At 41.1% G+C, this 15,983-nt stretch overlaps 1 protein-coding gene across 4 annotated transcripts in view; it reads right to left on the bottom strand.

The window, feature by feature from the left end:
• FRYL (FRY like transcription coactivator) overlaps positions 1 to 8,373 on the bottom strand; it is a 252,518-nt gene extending 244,145 nt beyond the window's left edge. For 2 of the 4 annotated variants that reach the window (XM_071216578.1, XM_071216579.1), the window contains exon 1: positions 8,087 to 8,373. The gene's annotated coding sequence lies outside the window, so the exon portion shown is untranslated. The remainder of the gene's footprint in view (positions 1 to 8,086) is intronic. The other 2 variants (XM_071216583.1, XM_058298947.1) reach the window with 2 other exon arrangements.
• Positions 8,374 to 15,983: the final 7,610 nt, after the last annotated feature.

Here is a 15,983-nt window from a genome sequence, read left to right as displayed (position 1 = left end):
CACCTGCAATATGACCCAGCAATTGCACTCTTGGGCATTTATCCCAGAGAAATGAAAACTAAAGTTCCTACAAAAACTTGTGCACAAATGTTCACAGAAGCTTTATTCATAATATCCAAATCCTGGAATCATTTCAATTTTCTTCAAAAGATGAATAATTAAACTCCAGTACATCCGTACAATACTATGACTCCAATATACACAACTTGGATGGATCCCTAAGGCATTATGCCCATTGAAAAAAGTCAATCTCAAGAGGTTACATACTTCATGATTGCATTTATGTAACATTCTCAAAATGACAGAACTATAGAAATGAAGAGCAAAGTAATGGCTAACAGTGAATTGGTACAGGGGAGCTTGGGGGTTGGGGGTAGGCTTTCAGCTGCATGTGGAAATTTATTGGTGATGATATAACAGTTCTGTATCTTGATTGTGGTGGTAACTGCACAACTCTAAAAATGAAATTTTATCAAATTGCAGAGAACTATACACACACATACACAAATTAGTGCATTAAAAATTGGTGAAATCTGAATAAAGCTAGTTAACAGTATTATGCCAATGTCAGTTATCCTGGTTTTAATATTGTACTATAGTTATCTAAGAGGCTCCAACTGGGGGAAGCTGAAGAAAGGTTACACAGGGCTCCCTGTAATATTTTTGCAATTTCCTGTTAGTCTATAATTATTTCATAATAGAGAATTTTTCAAAAAGTGTAAAAATTACTAAATATTTTTAAGTGGGATAAAAAATGGGAATAATACATTTTAAATTGTTCTAAAATATTTCATCTTTATCATTATTTTTTAATGTCTTATAAATAAGCAGACTATGGAATATACAGAAGTCTAAGATACCATCACATCCCTTAAAATTTTTACCAGGGGCAGCAATATGTTAGAGCAGGAAAAACAATGGACTGAGAATCAAAAGAAATCAGTTCTATTCACCATTTAAGTAAGTCACAATTTCGTTCTCATCTATAAAATAGAGAAGTTTTTCTAGATTATTCCTAAGAGCATTCTAGTTCTAAAACAGCAAGAAGTGGTGAAATAACAATAAAGAGTTATACGGCTAAAAGTTTAACTAGTATATAATGAAAGTACACGGTAATGCCAGAAAAATTTTATACAAGACACGGACTAAGTTGTCATCAAGACAAATACAGGGAAGCGGATTTGGCCCAATGGATAGGGCAACTGCCTACCACATGGGAGGTCCAAGGTTCAAACCCAGGGCCTCCTGACTCATGGGGTGAGCTGGCCCATGCACAGTGCTGATGCGCGCAAGGAGTGCCGTGCCCCACGGGAGTGTCCCCCACGTAGGGGAGCCCACGCGCAAGGAGTACGCCCCCCGTGCCCAGCGCAAAAAAGTGCAGATTGGTGCCACGCACACACGGTGAGCTAATGCAGCAAGATGACGCAACAAAAAGAGACACAGATTCCCACAGAAGAACATGCAGCGAATGGACACAGAAAGCAGACAACTGGGGGTGGGGTGGGGAAGGGGAAATAAATAGAAAATAAATCTTAAAAAAAAAAAAAAAGACAAACATAGAAAAAGGCAGATACAAAGATAATTTTACCTCAAAGAAAATAGATTACCAAAGACTCAGTTCAAAAATAAATACTCAGATAAGAAGGATAGGTGATTATTTTACATGAACAGCATAGTCCTTTAAGACCTCTAATTTCTTCTCATGAAATTATATCAGATTCCATATTAAACTCAACTATGGTCAGACACTTTAGGTTAAAGGTGGTAACAAAAAAACAAGCAATATACCAATGCATACAAATATGCTGGAAAATTTAGGATTTGTGATGGTTCTTGCAAGAAGTAAAATATTATGATGTTCAAAAAAGAAGTTAAATCCAGCTGAGTTAGGTTTAAGACAGGATTTTAAGAGTCCAATATTCAGGGAAGAACATTCACAAGGTAATTAGATTTTGCTTACACTACCCTCTGCTATCCAAAAGCATCACTCAACCTGGATCAGAGTCCAGACAGGAGAGAAGCAAGTCCCCTAAAGAGTAAAAACCAATCTAGCATTAAAGCTCCATGCACAGGAAATTCTTTGGATCCTTATCTCAAACCTTCCCTCATTTTTATCCACCCTTCTGCAAACAAAAACAAGGAATCCTGAAAAGTTGAAATCCATTCAGTCAACAAAACATACCTGTGACTATTTTGTTCGTAAATATGCTGCCTTACAGTGAGTGAAATAATGTTTCTATTCCACTAATTCTCTGACACCCTTTAAAAGGACAAACATTGTTTGGTTTCACCAATATGAACTAAACATGATGCATAAACTCACGGAGGTAAACTCGAGTACAGGTTAGTAAGAGATAGAATGTGGGTTTAGAAGGGGGAGCTGATGCTAATGTATGTAGAACTTTTAATAAGGTTGATTATAAATGTGTGGAAATGGATACAGTTAATGGTAACACATTATAGTGAGTATAACTACCACTGCTGGTTTTATAAATGTCATTGTGGTTGAAAGAGGTAGTCTGTGGGCATAATGTCCATTGAAACTAGAGGATAATTGAGGGACTATATAACACAGTGAACTCAGTGGTTAATAGTACATCACAAAAATGTTCTATTACAAAGCATTAAGAATATGGTGATGTGGGGGGGGGCATACAACTAATGTAACTTATGGACGAGAGTTAACAGTAATGTTTTTGCAGCAATGGCAAAGAAGACACTGTATCAATTCTACGGGTCACCAGGAGGGTATATATGGAATTTTTCCTTTTGGAGTAATGAAAACATTCTAAGGTCAACTGGGGTAATGACAGCACAACTCTGTGATGAAACTGAGAGCCACTGAGTATACTCTTTGGGTGAACTGTAGAAGGTATGGGACTGTATAACACAGTGAACCCTGTGCATAGCGGATGATGGGCTGTAGTTAACAGTACAAATATAAAAATGTTCTCTTGTGAACTATAACAAATATACATGGTGTTAATAAAAGGGTAGTTTGTGAGAAAAATACACCAAATGGAAGATATGAACTATAGTCAGCAGTAATATTTTGATGATGTTCTTTCATTTGAAACATATGTTCCACAACAATGCAAGGTGTTTGTTGGTGGTGGGGTGAAGTATGGGAATCCATAGTACTGCGTGACTGTTTTGTAAACTCACAACTTCTCCAATTAAAAACAAACAAACAAACACATAAAAAAACACGTTAATCTCTCTGAAGTAGAAATGTCTCTTACAATTGCTGTCACCCAACAGCCAGGATGTAGTTGTGTGAAAATCTTCTGTTGACACCTCCTGGAAAGATCAAGAAAGCACCAGCATCAAAGTATCTTAGGTTTGACCAAAAGTGTTTAAATTAATCTTGAAAAGACAAAGACATAATCAGAAGCCTTTAAAAATGACAAAAAAAAAAAAACGGAGTTACTTACAGAAATATGTAGAAAAATAAACTGCATTATTTTACACTAAAAGAACATATAAATTACTTATCACATTACCTAGTCCAAGTTAAGCTCTCAGTAAATGTTAACTACTATTACTATTACAAGATGGAAAATAAGTTCAACTGTAGCAGAAGAATGTGTCTATGATCACAGAGATAAGGCAATCAATACACACTTATTAAGTGCTTATCAGGTCACCAGTATTGTATAGGCACAATACAAGCTCATGATCAACTTATAAAGTGCTATTTTTGGTTTTGTTTTTAGTTTTTGGATAAATTTAATTTTATTTATTCACTTACTGCAAATTATACTATCATTTATAATGCTATGAATTAGAAAGGACATAGAAAACTAAATAGGAACAATTGTACGCAAGGTGCTTGTAAGGACATTAGAAATAATGCAGCAAATATCTCAATATTTAGCCTTACTCTATGACATAGGAAACTCCCTTAAGGTTTACACTGTGAAGATTTTTGCCTTAACTGTGTGTTGGTAATCCATATTAAAAGTGAAGTTTATATCAATCATGACTTGTTCGTAAGGAATCCATACTGATCTGAAGCAATCTGCTTTCTCCTCTAAATGTTTTAAAGCATTTTAAACGTTTTAATCAGATAAAGGGTATCTTGCAAAATATATTTGGAACCAACAATGTAAGCATCACATTATATTCAGCAATAATTAGGACTCTTACTAAGTACTTTTAATTTCTTTTAAAGTATTATTCTTTACCTAAGTGCAGTCTGCAGAACTTGAGACATAAGTTGCTTACTTGAAGAGAGTCACCAAAATGATTAATGAATATAAAGAAGCATGACCAAAATCACTCTCATGCCTTTCATAGGGGAATAGGTACTCTGAGGTGTGCCTGTTGACAGTCTCAGAGCAGTTTGTAATGCTCCTTCTAGAGATGCGAAGAATCCATGCTCAGAGAACGGACTTCAACAATATTTTAGGGTGAAAGCAAGTAAACTGTTCAGGAACACAAGTTTTGATCTATGTTTGAAATTATTTTGAAGGCTACATTTTGAACACAAACATACTGGTGGCAGCCTTGTAGCCAAAGAAAAAAGGAACTAGATTATGAAACCCAAAGAAATAATATATAAGTGTATAAAAGTATATTGCATGTCTCCGTTCTCAGTAAAAAAATTTTACTAATTAAAACTTTCATGTACAAAACAGAGTTTAAATCAGTCCTGTCTGAAGGTGAAAAAAAGAAAAACCATAAAAATAAACACCAAACCATTAACAATAGTTACAATATGATAAAAGCAGTGTTATGGGACACTAATTTCTAAATTACACAATCCTATCATATGAATTTTTTACAATGAGCATGTGAAGCTTTGGTGATAAGGAAAAAAATGTTCTTTTTCCCTTTAAACACACACACACTTTCCCCAAATAAAACTAAACTTGAACTTCTTTATAGTTCATAGTCCTGTAAAACTGTTCAAGTACTTTCAGCAACAGTAAAAATGAAAGGACTCCAACTTTTGTTAATGGCATTTACCAAAGTCCACAATCTACTGAATGAGGGAAATATGCACACATAATCATAAACTAGTCAGACCATGGCTTGTACCTTAAGAGAAGTTTACAAGAGCAAGAGAAAGGGCAGTTATTTCTGATTAGGAGAACAGAGGAAGAGCTTGTAGTCAAAGTGACCTGTGAGCCGGGCTAGGATGAATGTTCCTTCTCCTGAGGTAACAGTAGTCGAAATTCAGAGTACACACCACGCTCTACTCCTAAAGGTTTTTGTTTTTTTTAAATAGATAAAAAGTTTTCAAGTTGAGAACATACATAATATTTTTATAATCTGCTAAAATCATGAAAACTTTCCCATCTAACTTAGCTTTCTTCTTTCACTCCAATATTCCTTTACCATTTTAGCATGGAATCGGGTCAGTGTTACTTTGTACTTGCTACTTTCCCCTATGGAGAATAATTTTGCATCTTCCCATTAAACCAAATACCTCTGAGGGCAATGACTGCCATCCACTTCTACTTCATCTTCCCACAATACACTTTTAATAAGTAAGTACTCAAAAAGATATCATTGACAGATTAAATTTAGTTCTAATAATCAAGCAATCACCATCACAAAAGGTGTTTGTGGAAGAGAGATTATAAACAATTAAATCACAATTTTGTGCACAAAACCATAAGTATATCTCCCCCCAGACACTGAACCAATTGTTTTTCTTTGGCATAACTTGTTCAGAGAAGTGTTTATTTAAAATAATAATAAGTATCTCAAGCAGCCTTCGTAAAACTCCCATCTTTTTGTGTCACAAATATAAAACCTGAGACAACATACTTGTATACAAGAAAGGTACTAGAGGACAAATAAATCTAGAGAGAAATGAAGGACATTCCTAGCTCTCAAGGATCTCATAGGATAGTTCACAACTTAGGAAATGTCTTGGCAATGTATATGTCATAAATACATATGCATATACGTGTGTGTTTAAAACAATATGAAAAGCACACAGAAAAGAACATGTAGGAAGAAGTCTAGATATTTCAAAGATAATCTTCCCAAACGTTTTATTTAATACTATTACATGTACTGCTCTAAAGTTTATTCATTCTTTCCTCTATTGTATAAATAAGGGGTAAATAAGTAAACAAAGACTAAAAGTTGCAACTTGTTTTAGATTTCTACTAAGTATAATGAGCCGGACAGGAAGGTTTTGCCTGGAAGCTCACCCAACATCCTTATCACCAAAAAAAAGGAAATACTAGATGTAAAAATGCAAGATACCATCAAGATTGCTACAAAAGTCATGTTTTTGTGTATCTTCATTTCCTGAATTCTATGAGACTAAAATATATTCCAGACATTATCTGAAACTGTCAGTTTGTTTAGTTTTCCCTTTGTTTTTATTACTGAACCTATGTATATATATTAGGATAATGTTCCACATTACTCTGAAAGTTACCAATGAGGTAATCAATGAACATTTTGAGTTCAGTATCGCTAAAAAAAAAAAAAAAAAAAAAACACTGGGCCAGGTGTTTGAACAAAATTCACTCTCCTTAGAGAAGTAATTTTACAAAATTACTAAGAGGAGGAAAAGACTACTTTTGATAATGAGTAGCGAGCATAGAGCCTACAGAATAATATACCCACTGCTACTTGTTTACAGGGTTGTATCTTGCACATGCAAGTACTGTACAAAGTATTGCACAAGAAGAAACTATCAAAAATGAATGATTACAAAAACATTCCTCTTCTAAATAAGGTCTCTAACAAAGCATGTGCTGTTTCTAAATATGATTTCTTCAGCAAGTACTGACAGGCATGGTACTGCATAACGTCCCAGACGAAAAATCTCTTATACTTGTTTTTATCAATAGTAAAAGTTGCCATTACTAATTATAATGCTTATGAGTTCAGTACCAGAAATCAACTTTACAGAAGACAGCTGCTAGGCAGAGCATCATTTTACAAAGCCAATTTTACTTCCATCAAGTCTATTTTTTTTCCTAATCCGACTGAGCCTAGCAACGTGTTTTTCTTTTTTTAATCCGACCCGTCAAAAAGAACCTCCGCCAAAGAATCCAGGTTATACTTGGCACAATTTAAAAGGTAAGGCAAATCGACTCTACCTAGAGCTCCTGTCCCCCATTAACCCCACCCCCTCTTTTCTTCTCACATTATCTAGGCCTGGGAGAAGTTAATGCTTCCATATGATTGCAAACCCACCGGAGATGCGATTTTAAGGGGCGAGTAATGAAACTGGGATGATAGGCAGACCGACAGCAACCAGGAACTATTTCGCCTTAAAAATGAGTCTCTCCAGAACGCAGGAAACGAGCCTATACCCCAAGAACCTGCAGCCCCGGAAGCAACAACTTCCATCGAACGACAAAGTAAAGTTGCAAGGAAGAGCTCAGCGCCCCGGCGGCCTGCGCCGGTGCTGAGAATGAGGGCAGCAAAGCCCTCACTCCGCCGCCGGCCCAGCCTCGCCCGCGGGGACGGCTCGGTGAGGCTCCAGGTCTGGGGGTGCGCGGCCGGGCCCCGAGCGGCGCGGAGACAGCGCCCTCGTCCGCCCCACTCCCTACGGCCGTGAACAGTGGGCGGAGACCAAAGCGAAGGCGAGGGGGGACAATGCCGGAGCGGCGACCTCCGCGCGCTCCGGCGCTCCCCACCGCCCCTTCCCGCCTGCACCGCCAGGCGCCGGGCTCAAGCCCCTGTCACGGGCCGGGTGGAGAGGCCGTGGCCGCAACCGCCCTCTGTCCCTCCGCCGCCGCCTTCCTCCGCCGAGGGGCGGCTCCGGCGAGTCCCCGAGAAGGCGGAGCGCGCGAGGAGAGCGGGGCGCGCGCGGGGGAAGAGCGCGCGAGAGCAGCGGGGCGCGCGGCGCTCCCCGCGGATGCGCCGCCGCTCCCGCGGGTTTTCGGTTGAGACCGGGGCTGTGCGGCGGCCGGTGTCCGTTACGGGCGGCGGAGCCCGCCAGCCCCCGGCCCTCCTCCCTCTCGGCTTCGACCAGAAGGGCAGCGGCTCCGGGCCGGCGACCTCGCCTCCTGCCGGGGCCGTGGACGCCGGCCGGCAGACACCCCCGCGCCGGCCCCGCGCTGGAAGAGAAAGTGAAATGAGGCGCCTTTCCCCGGGCAACACCTACCGGTCCCCAGTCCAAGTGCAGCTGCCTTGCTCCTCGGGCGCCGCCGGTCCCCGCCCTGGAGCCCCCTAGGCTCCAATCCCTGGACAATGGCGCGTCCCCTTTAAGGAATAATCCGATCGGCACCGATCCGTGGTTAAACCTCCCTGGGACTGAGATTTTAACCGGATTTCTCTCTCTCTCCCTCAGTCTCCCAGCGCCCGACGGCCGCCCGGCGGTGCCCCGGGCTCTGCCCACCTCCTCTCCGCCCCGCCCACCCCCTCGCCCTTCTGATTGGCGAGAAGGACTACAACAGGAACCGCAATCCTTGTCCTCCACTGGCCAGTGGAGCCGCCGCTCACAGTTACCCCCACCCCCTCACCGCCCCCTTTCCCGGATTGGTCCTACCTCTAATCACTCTCTGTCCTCTCCTCTAGCGTTGCTTTGAAGAACTGGCAGTCAAGGCTCACCCTCCCGCCTCCGGAAAGCGAACTTTATTTTTATTGGTAGAAGGACATCTTCCTGTGCACCTGATTGGGCGAGGGAGAAGCTAGGCTGCACGCCCCTTATCCTTTACCGCTCTCCCTTTACGGGTTTGAGAAATACAGCAGCAAGGTCCTCTGTCCTTTGCTCTCTTTTAAACGCCTTTCCCTTTAAATGTTAGCGGTCTTGGACAAACTCTCAGCTTCTGTCGGGGAAAGCCAGAAAGGAGAAAATTTCAAAATCCTCTCCCAGGGTGCAGTGTGTCCGCACTTGGCCCTGGGATCCTATGGAATCTTATCCTGTGGTCTAATGAATGGAGTGGTTAGATTGAGTTAGAATACCTGAGATTCTAGTATTAATTCCTCATTTATTCAACAAGTTTTCACTCACTATTCACTACACTCATACCGTTTCTTCTACCGGCATTTAGCCACTCTGTAAGAGCTTGAAGGTTTTTGCAAACCTGGAAGTTTTCTTGTTTGTCTTTCAGTCACTTAAAAATCATTTAAATTCTTTCCACTAGAAGTTCCACGCAAGTCACGTCCTCTCTGACGCCCCGGAGTTTGTCACGATAGCTAAATTTTACTTTTTTGAAAAGATTAAACAGATGGTTCCCCCTAATGCCAACCTCAAAGCTGAGGACGTCGTTCCCCCTTGCTTAAACGGTAGCCCAGATGGATCCCAGTCCTGCGCCAGGTTATTCCCTGAGGGATTTTGCTGCCTGTCTGAAGAAAATGTGTCTCACTAGGGAGAGAGGTAATCTGGCACCAGAAGCTTGACCTTACAGCAAAACCTCACCTCTGAAAAGAGAGGAAAAATTCTTAAGGACAGCCTGGTGCGGTGTACCATTGGATTTCCCCAGTTTCCCACTGGAGATTGATTAAGAACCAGAATGGACTTTCCCACTAAAATTTCCAAAATTGGGGTACAACTACTACTTTGGTATCTATCAAAGGATGTTGGAGGAAAGGATTACGTATTCTTTCCCTCTTGGCTACTACTTTGAAAGACTTTGGCCCTCGGGGGCCTTAATGCATTTGCAGTGATACCATACCTCCAGCGGAACCCAGTGGTACCCAGAAAGTGGCAGTGCCCTGCAGTACCCCAGGAGGAGGGACTAGTGCAAGAGAGGGCGAAATAAACGTTGAAAGTCCACGGGACTTATCTTTGAGCTCCGATGAAAAATCTCCTGCGGGTACCCATAAATATCGAAAAGGAGAAAGAGAAGGCAAGAGTGTCCATGTTTTATTGGCTTTTGGATACAAAAGAAAGGAAATCAGGATTATATTTATACGGTCTTCACAATTACATATAAATCCCCTATGAGATGCCTAAAAACTAAACCCCTATTTTGGGCTTGCTACATTTTCCTTTTTTTTTTTTCCTGCAAACAAAGCATACTACTTCTGATTTTCTCTTCTCTCAGACTGCTTCTGAGTTCTAGTATTCTACGTGGGAATATAATAAGTATATTCTATCTTCAAATATCTAGTATGAACTCCTTAAGATAAAGACATCCAGTATTTCAGGTGTGTACACACCTGCAGTTTTCAAGTTTTTTCAGGTGTGTACACACTAGCAGTTTTATGATATTTTCAAGTTCTTTCTAAAACACCTGCTTTACAATACCCAGCCTGTTATTGCTGTTTTTTTTTTTACTCTAGCATACTGGGTTCATAACTTCAGAAAGTGTCTATAGTAACCACTGAGATCATTACCTTATAAGTAAAATTTACATTTTTTCCCCAAAGATTTTACACTTGCCCACACTAGGATCATTTCTCACTTTTTAGCACACATATCTAGCCTCCTTATACTAATGCTCCCATTAGGGCAGTATGGAAGAATTTAGAAAATCTACCAACCAGTAGATTACAATGTGCAGGTCGTTTTTAAGAATGTTCATAGTTACTAAACACAGTCCCAAGTCCAACCCTGGAGAACTATACAATTTGTACTGTCTCATGCAAAGGGATATTATCTCCCTATCTTTGCTATCCACCTCTAAGCCAGAGTCCCATTTTTTAAAAAGAAATATTCAGGAGGCAGTTGTGGCTCAAGCAATTGGGCTCCCATCTACCATATACGAGGTCCAGGGTTCGATTCCTGGGGCCTGCTGGTGAAGGCACCTGGCCCACATGGAGTGCTGGCCTGTGCAGGAGTACTAGCCCGCACAGCAAGCTGGTTCAAGCAGAGACCTGGTGCAGCAAGATGATGCAACAAAAAAGAAACATAGAGGAGAGACAATAAGAGATGCAGCAGACCAGGGAGCTAGCAGGTGGCGCAAGAGTTTGAGCACCTCTCTCCCACTTGGAAAGGTTCAAAGCGAAGACAAACAGACACAGAAGAACTCACAGTGAATGGACACAGAGAGCAGATAGCGGGCACAGAAACAACTGGGGAAGGGGAGAATAAATAAATAATTCTTTAAAAAAAAATTCTCCCAACCTGCCAACAAGGCTAAAGCTTTTTAAGTCCCTTTTATGTAGATCTTTGTTAGTCTTTTAAAGAGTGAAATACATTATGATCACTTATTCTCCATGTTTATATATAAAACTACCCCCTCAAAGAACTACAATAGTTTAGTCATTATTTTTCCTACTGCAAATTCCTTTCAGTTCACCATACATTTATATAGTAGCTATTATGTGCTGAGTTAAGAATAGAGAGAAAAATGAAAGTCTCCATTCTCCCCAGAGTATAATGAATTTCCAAATTCCACCCAGAAGTGGCACAATTTTACCCTTTGTTTCCTTCAGAGCTCATAGGTGGATACCATCTAGTAACCAATGGTATTGCATAAAGTTAAGGTAAATCCAATTATTGAAACTGTGAACTAAAATCTGTTCCCTCAGATCCTCATTAACATAAAAAAAGAGTCAAATAAAAAGAAAATAAGTTTATGGTAATTTGATTTTTTTTTTTTTTGTAATTTGATTTTTTTTTTTTTTTTTTTAAAGATTTATTTATTTATTTAATTCCCAACCCCCCTCCCCTGGTTGTCTGTTCTTGGTGTCTGTTTGCTGCGTCTTGTTTCTTTGTCCGCTTCTGTTGTCGTCAGCGGCACGGGAAGTGTGGGCGGTGCCATTCCTGGGCAGGCTGCTCTTTCTTTTCACGCTGGGCGGCTTTCCTCATGGGCGCGCTCCTTGCGCGTGGGGCTCCCGCACGCGGGGGACACCCTTGCGTGGCACGGCACTCCTTGCGCGCATCAGCGCTGCACATGGCCAGCTCCACACGGGTCAAGGAGGCCCGGGGTTTGAACCGCGGACCTCCCATATGGTAGACGGACGCCCTAACCACTGGGCCAAAGTCCGTTTCCCTGTAATTTGATTTTTATAAAGAAACTTCAAGAAATAATTCCTGGGTCTCTACAGAGAAGGCTCAAGACCTCTCTCCATATTACTTTGTGAAATGAGAACTGATGTTCATGGAATATCACTGGAAGATCTTTAGTTATCAATAAAAGATTAAATTATGTTCAGTATATTCAATTACTCAGAAAGGGGATATTAATACATTTTTAGAAAGATTTTCTATTCTTTCCTGCTTTAAACCCTTCAGAGATTTCTCAGGGCACATCCTAAATATAGCCCAAGCACCTTAGCCAAACATACAGGACCCTTTACAATCTGTCTCCAGTCTATCCCTCACATTTCTTCTCTGGCCATTCCCTCATTTGACACTTGAAATGTCTGCTTTATCAATATCAACTACCATGCTCTTTCAGGCCTCCATGTCTTTGGACAGGTCATTCCCTCTGCATGGAAAAGCCTTCCCCTCCTTGCTTATCTGAGTACCCTCTATCCATCCATTAAAACCCAATAGAGCAGGGGGAAGCAGATGAGGCTCAAGCAGTTAGGCATCTGCCTTCCACATGGGAGGTCCTGGGTTCAGTTCCCTGTGCCTCCTAAAGAAGAGAAGGAAGACAGCAAGCTGAAGCAATGAGATCACACGACACGAAAATACAATGAGAGACACAACAAGCAAGAGCAGAGGTGGCTCAAGTCTTTGGGCACCTCCCTCCCACATGGGAGGTCCCAGGTTTGGTTCCTAGTGCCTTGTAAAAAGAAGACGAGCACACGACGAACAGACACAGAGAGCAGACAGAGAGTGCAAACAACAGGGAGGTGGGGAGGGCTAGCGGGAGAAATAAATAATCTTTTTTAAGAAAACACCCAATAGAGGGAAGCAGATGTGACTCAAGCAGTTGGGCACCCACCTGCTACATGGGAGAGGTCCCAGGTTCCATTCCTGGTGCCTCCTAAAGATACAAGCAAGACAGCGAGCTGATGCAACAGGGTGGTGCAGCAAGTTGATGCAACATGATGATGCAATGAGGAAACACAATGAGAAACACAACAAGTGGGAGCAGAGGTGGCTCAAGCCATTGGACACCCCCACCTACCACATGGGAGGTCCCAGATTTGGTTCTCGGTACCCCCTAAAAAGAAGGTGAGCACACAACAAATGAAAAGATACAGAGAACAGAAGCAAGCACAAACACCCTGGGGCGAGGGCGGTGGGATAAAAATAAATAAAATAGGGAAACGGACTTGACCCAATGGTTAGGGCATCTGCCTACTACATGGGAGGTCCATGGTTCAAACCCCGGGCCTCCTTGACCCATGTGGAGCTGGCCCATGCGCAGTGCTGATGTGCTGCAAGGAGTGCCCTACCACGCAGGGGTGTCCCCCGCGTAGGGGAGCCCCACGCGCAAGGAGTGCGCTCTGTAGGGAGAGTCGCCCAGTGCGAAGGAAAAGTGCAGCCTGCTCAGGAATGGCCCCGTGTGCACACAGAGAGCTGACACAACAAGATGACACAACAAAAAGAAACAGATTCCCATGCCACTGACAACAACAGAAGTGGACAAAGAAGAACACGTAGCAAATAGACGCAGAGAACAGACAATTGGGGCGGGGGGCGGGGGGAAGAGGAGAGAAATAAATAAAATAAATAAATCTTTTAAAAATAAATAAATAAATAATTAAAAATAAAAACAGAACAAAACCAAGTAGAGGGAGTGGATGTAGCTCAAGTGGTTGAGCATCTGCCTCCCATATACAAGGTCCTGGGTTCATTCCCCTGTATCTCCTAAAAAAAAAACACTAGAAGCATTACTTTCCCTATGAAGCCTTCTCTGATTACACTTTCCTTCCCCAACTGATTTCTTTCCTTCCCCAACTGATTTCTCTATGCGACTTCTCTACCTGGAGTCTTGTCTGACCCTAGGCATCATATTAAGGACAGAACTTAGGTTCTTTCTCTGTCTCTCACACTAGTCTGGTGCTCTAAGAGCAAAGGCTATGGTTATTCATCTTTGAATCAGCCTCAGTTTGCCTGGCATAAATGCATGCTTTCAATGAATGCATGTCAAATTGAATGAGCAAGGGAGAAACAAAAAGGTTAACCCACAATGTAAATGAGTAATTAACCAGAATACAATTCTAGGAGCATTCAGATTACTTAGTATTTCCTTGTAAATCTATTTTATCAATTACTCTAGAGCACTGGTTCCCATTTTTATTTCATGAGCTGGTAAAATTTCCAAAGAAATTTTGGGCACTGTGTTAGTCAGTTAAAGGGGTGTTGATGCAAAATACCAGAAATTGGTTGGTTTTTATAAAGGGTATTTATTTGGGGTAGAAGCTTACAGTAACAAGGTCATAAACAGTAAATTACTTCCCTCACCAAAGTCTGTTGCCACATGTTGGATCAAGCTCTGTGGTCCCAGCTTCTTCTGGTCTCAGCTGTAGGCTGGAATAAGGTTTGTCTCTCCCTGGGGCACAATTCTTCCCAGGCTCGGCTGCTCTGATCAGCTGTAGACTGTCAGGCTCATCTCTCTTCCCTGGGCCTCTGCCTTGTCTATGGAGCCATCTTTATTCTTCTGTGTTCTTCTCCTGTGTATTTACTTCCTGGGGCTCCAGCATCAAAACTCAAACTCTCCTCTGCAGTGAAGTTTTCCTTGTGAGTCCCCCACCCACCATGTTCCTACTCATATGGCCAAATCAAAACCCTAATCGTAATCTAATGAAGTAAAAGTGAAACCTCTGAATTTAATACTGTCTAATATGCCCAGAGGAACAGAGCAGTTTACAAACCCAATCCAGTATCTATTTTTGGAATTCATAAATAATACCAATCTGCCACAGGCACTGACTTAACTGGTTGTTCTGCAAAATAAAGGAATAAAAAATAAGTGATAAGTAAAATGTCATTCTATTCTCCCCATTATTTCATAGAGTAAGACTATTTTACAACCAAAACTTGGGAAGGTTATACCTTCAGAATGAAATTTTTATGAATTGTATACATTTCACATTATGAAAACCTTGCACAGACCTGCAGTTGAGTCTAGAATGCTCTTTTCACTTACCATTACTTGATTTGATGCTTCTTTTTGTCTGTTTTTAAAGATGATTTAGAAATGAGAATATTCCTAAGCAACCCCGTCCCCATGTCCATGAGAGGAAAAATAAATAAATCTGACTTTTGTTGATTTTTCACTCTACTTATGGGCAAACTTCAGATCATCACTACTGTTTTCATTTCCTAGTCTGCTCCAAGCAAATGTCATGAAATGGTTCAGGTTAAACAATGGAAATTCATTTGCTTTTTGCTAGTCTGGGAAAATGTCCAGATCAAGCCATCATCAAGGTGATGCTTTCTTCCCGAAGACTGGCTCCCACTGATTCCTGGCTCTTCTACCACATGGCAAGGCACAGTGTGCCTGCAATTCCCTCCCTTCTGTTCTGAGTTCCCTTGACTTCAGCTCCTTGATTTCAGCTTCTTGCTTCCCTGACTCTCTCTCTGGGTCAGAATTTCATTTTCCTATAAAGCATTCAAGTAAAAGGATTAAGACCCATTCTGACTGAGATGGGTCACACCTTAAAGGAAGTAGCCTTATCAAAATGTCCTACTTAAAATGTGTCCACACCCATAGGAATAGATTAGATCCAAGAACGTGTTTTACTTGGATACACACAGCTTCAAATCACTACAATCACTAATTATTTTGCTGGTTTCCTGCCAGAATATACGTAAAGAAGCTCATTGTTTCTTGAGTCCCTTGCAAAAAAACCTCTTGAATTTCTTTTTGTGTCTACCGTGTCTCGTAGAATTTCCTCTTTTCCTTTTGGAAAGCTTGCCACTTTTGAAAAACCATTGTTTAAACCTAGGAAGTTCTCCCATTGTTTGTCAATGAGCCAAGTTATATTAATGTAAGGGCTCTTTTTTTTTTTTTTTAACCCACATAGCACATCTATTTTCTGAGCTTCCAACAGTTTAGGATACATGTCTGACACCTAACAGTGAATACTATAGTGTCTATCCTGAGTTATGATCATGATAGTAGGAGCTATATGAAGTCACAGGAGAAATTCTTATGATATATAACCCTATTTATATTAAATTTATGTTGTATTTACTTATTTATTTATGT

The sequence above is a fragment of the Dasypus novemcinctus genome, chromosome 1 (genome assembly GCF_030445035.2).
Source record: "Dasypus novemcinctus isolate mDasNov1 chromosome 1, mDasNov1.1.hap2, whole genome shotgun sequence".
In the NCBI taxonomy this organism is placed as follows: Eukaryota; Metazoa; Chordata; class Mammalia; order Cingulata; family Dasypodidae; genus Dasypus; species Dasypus novemcinctus.
The sequence above is the reverse complement of the archived record's forward strand: the minus strand, read 5'-3'. Positions and strand labels throughout refer to the sequence as shown.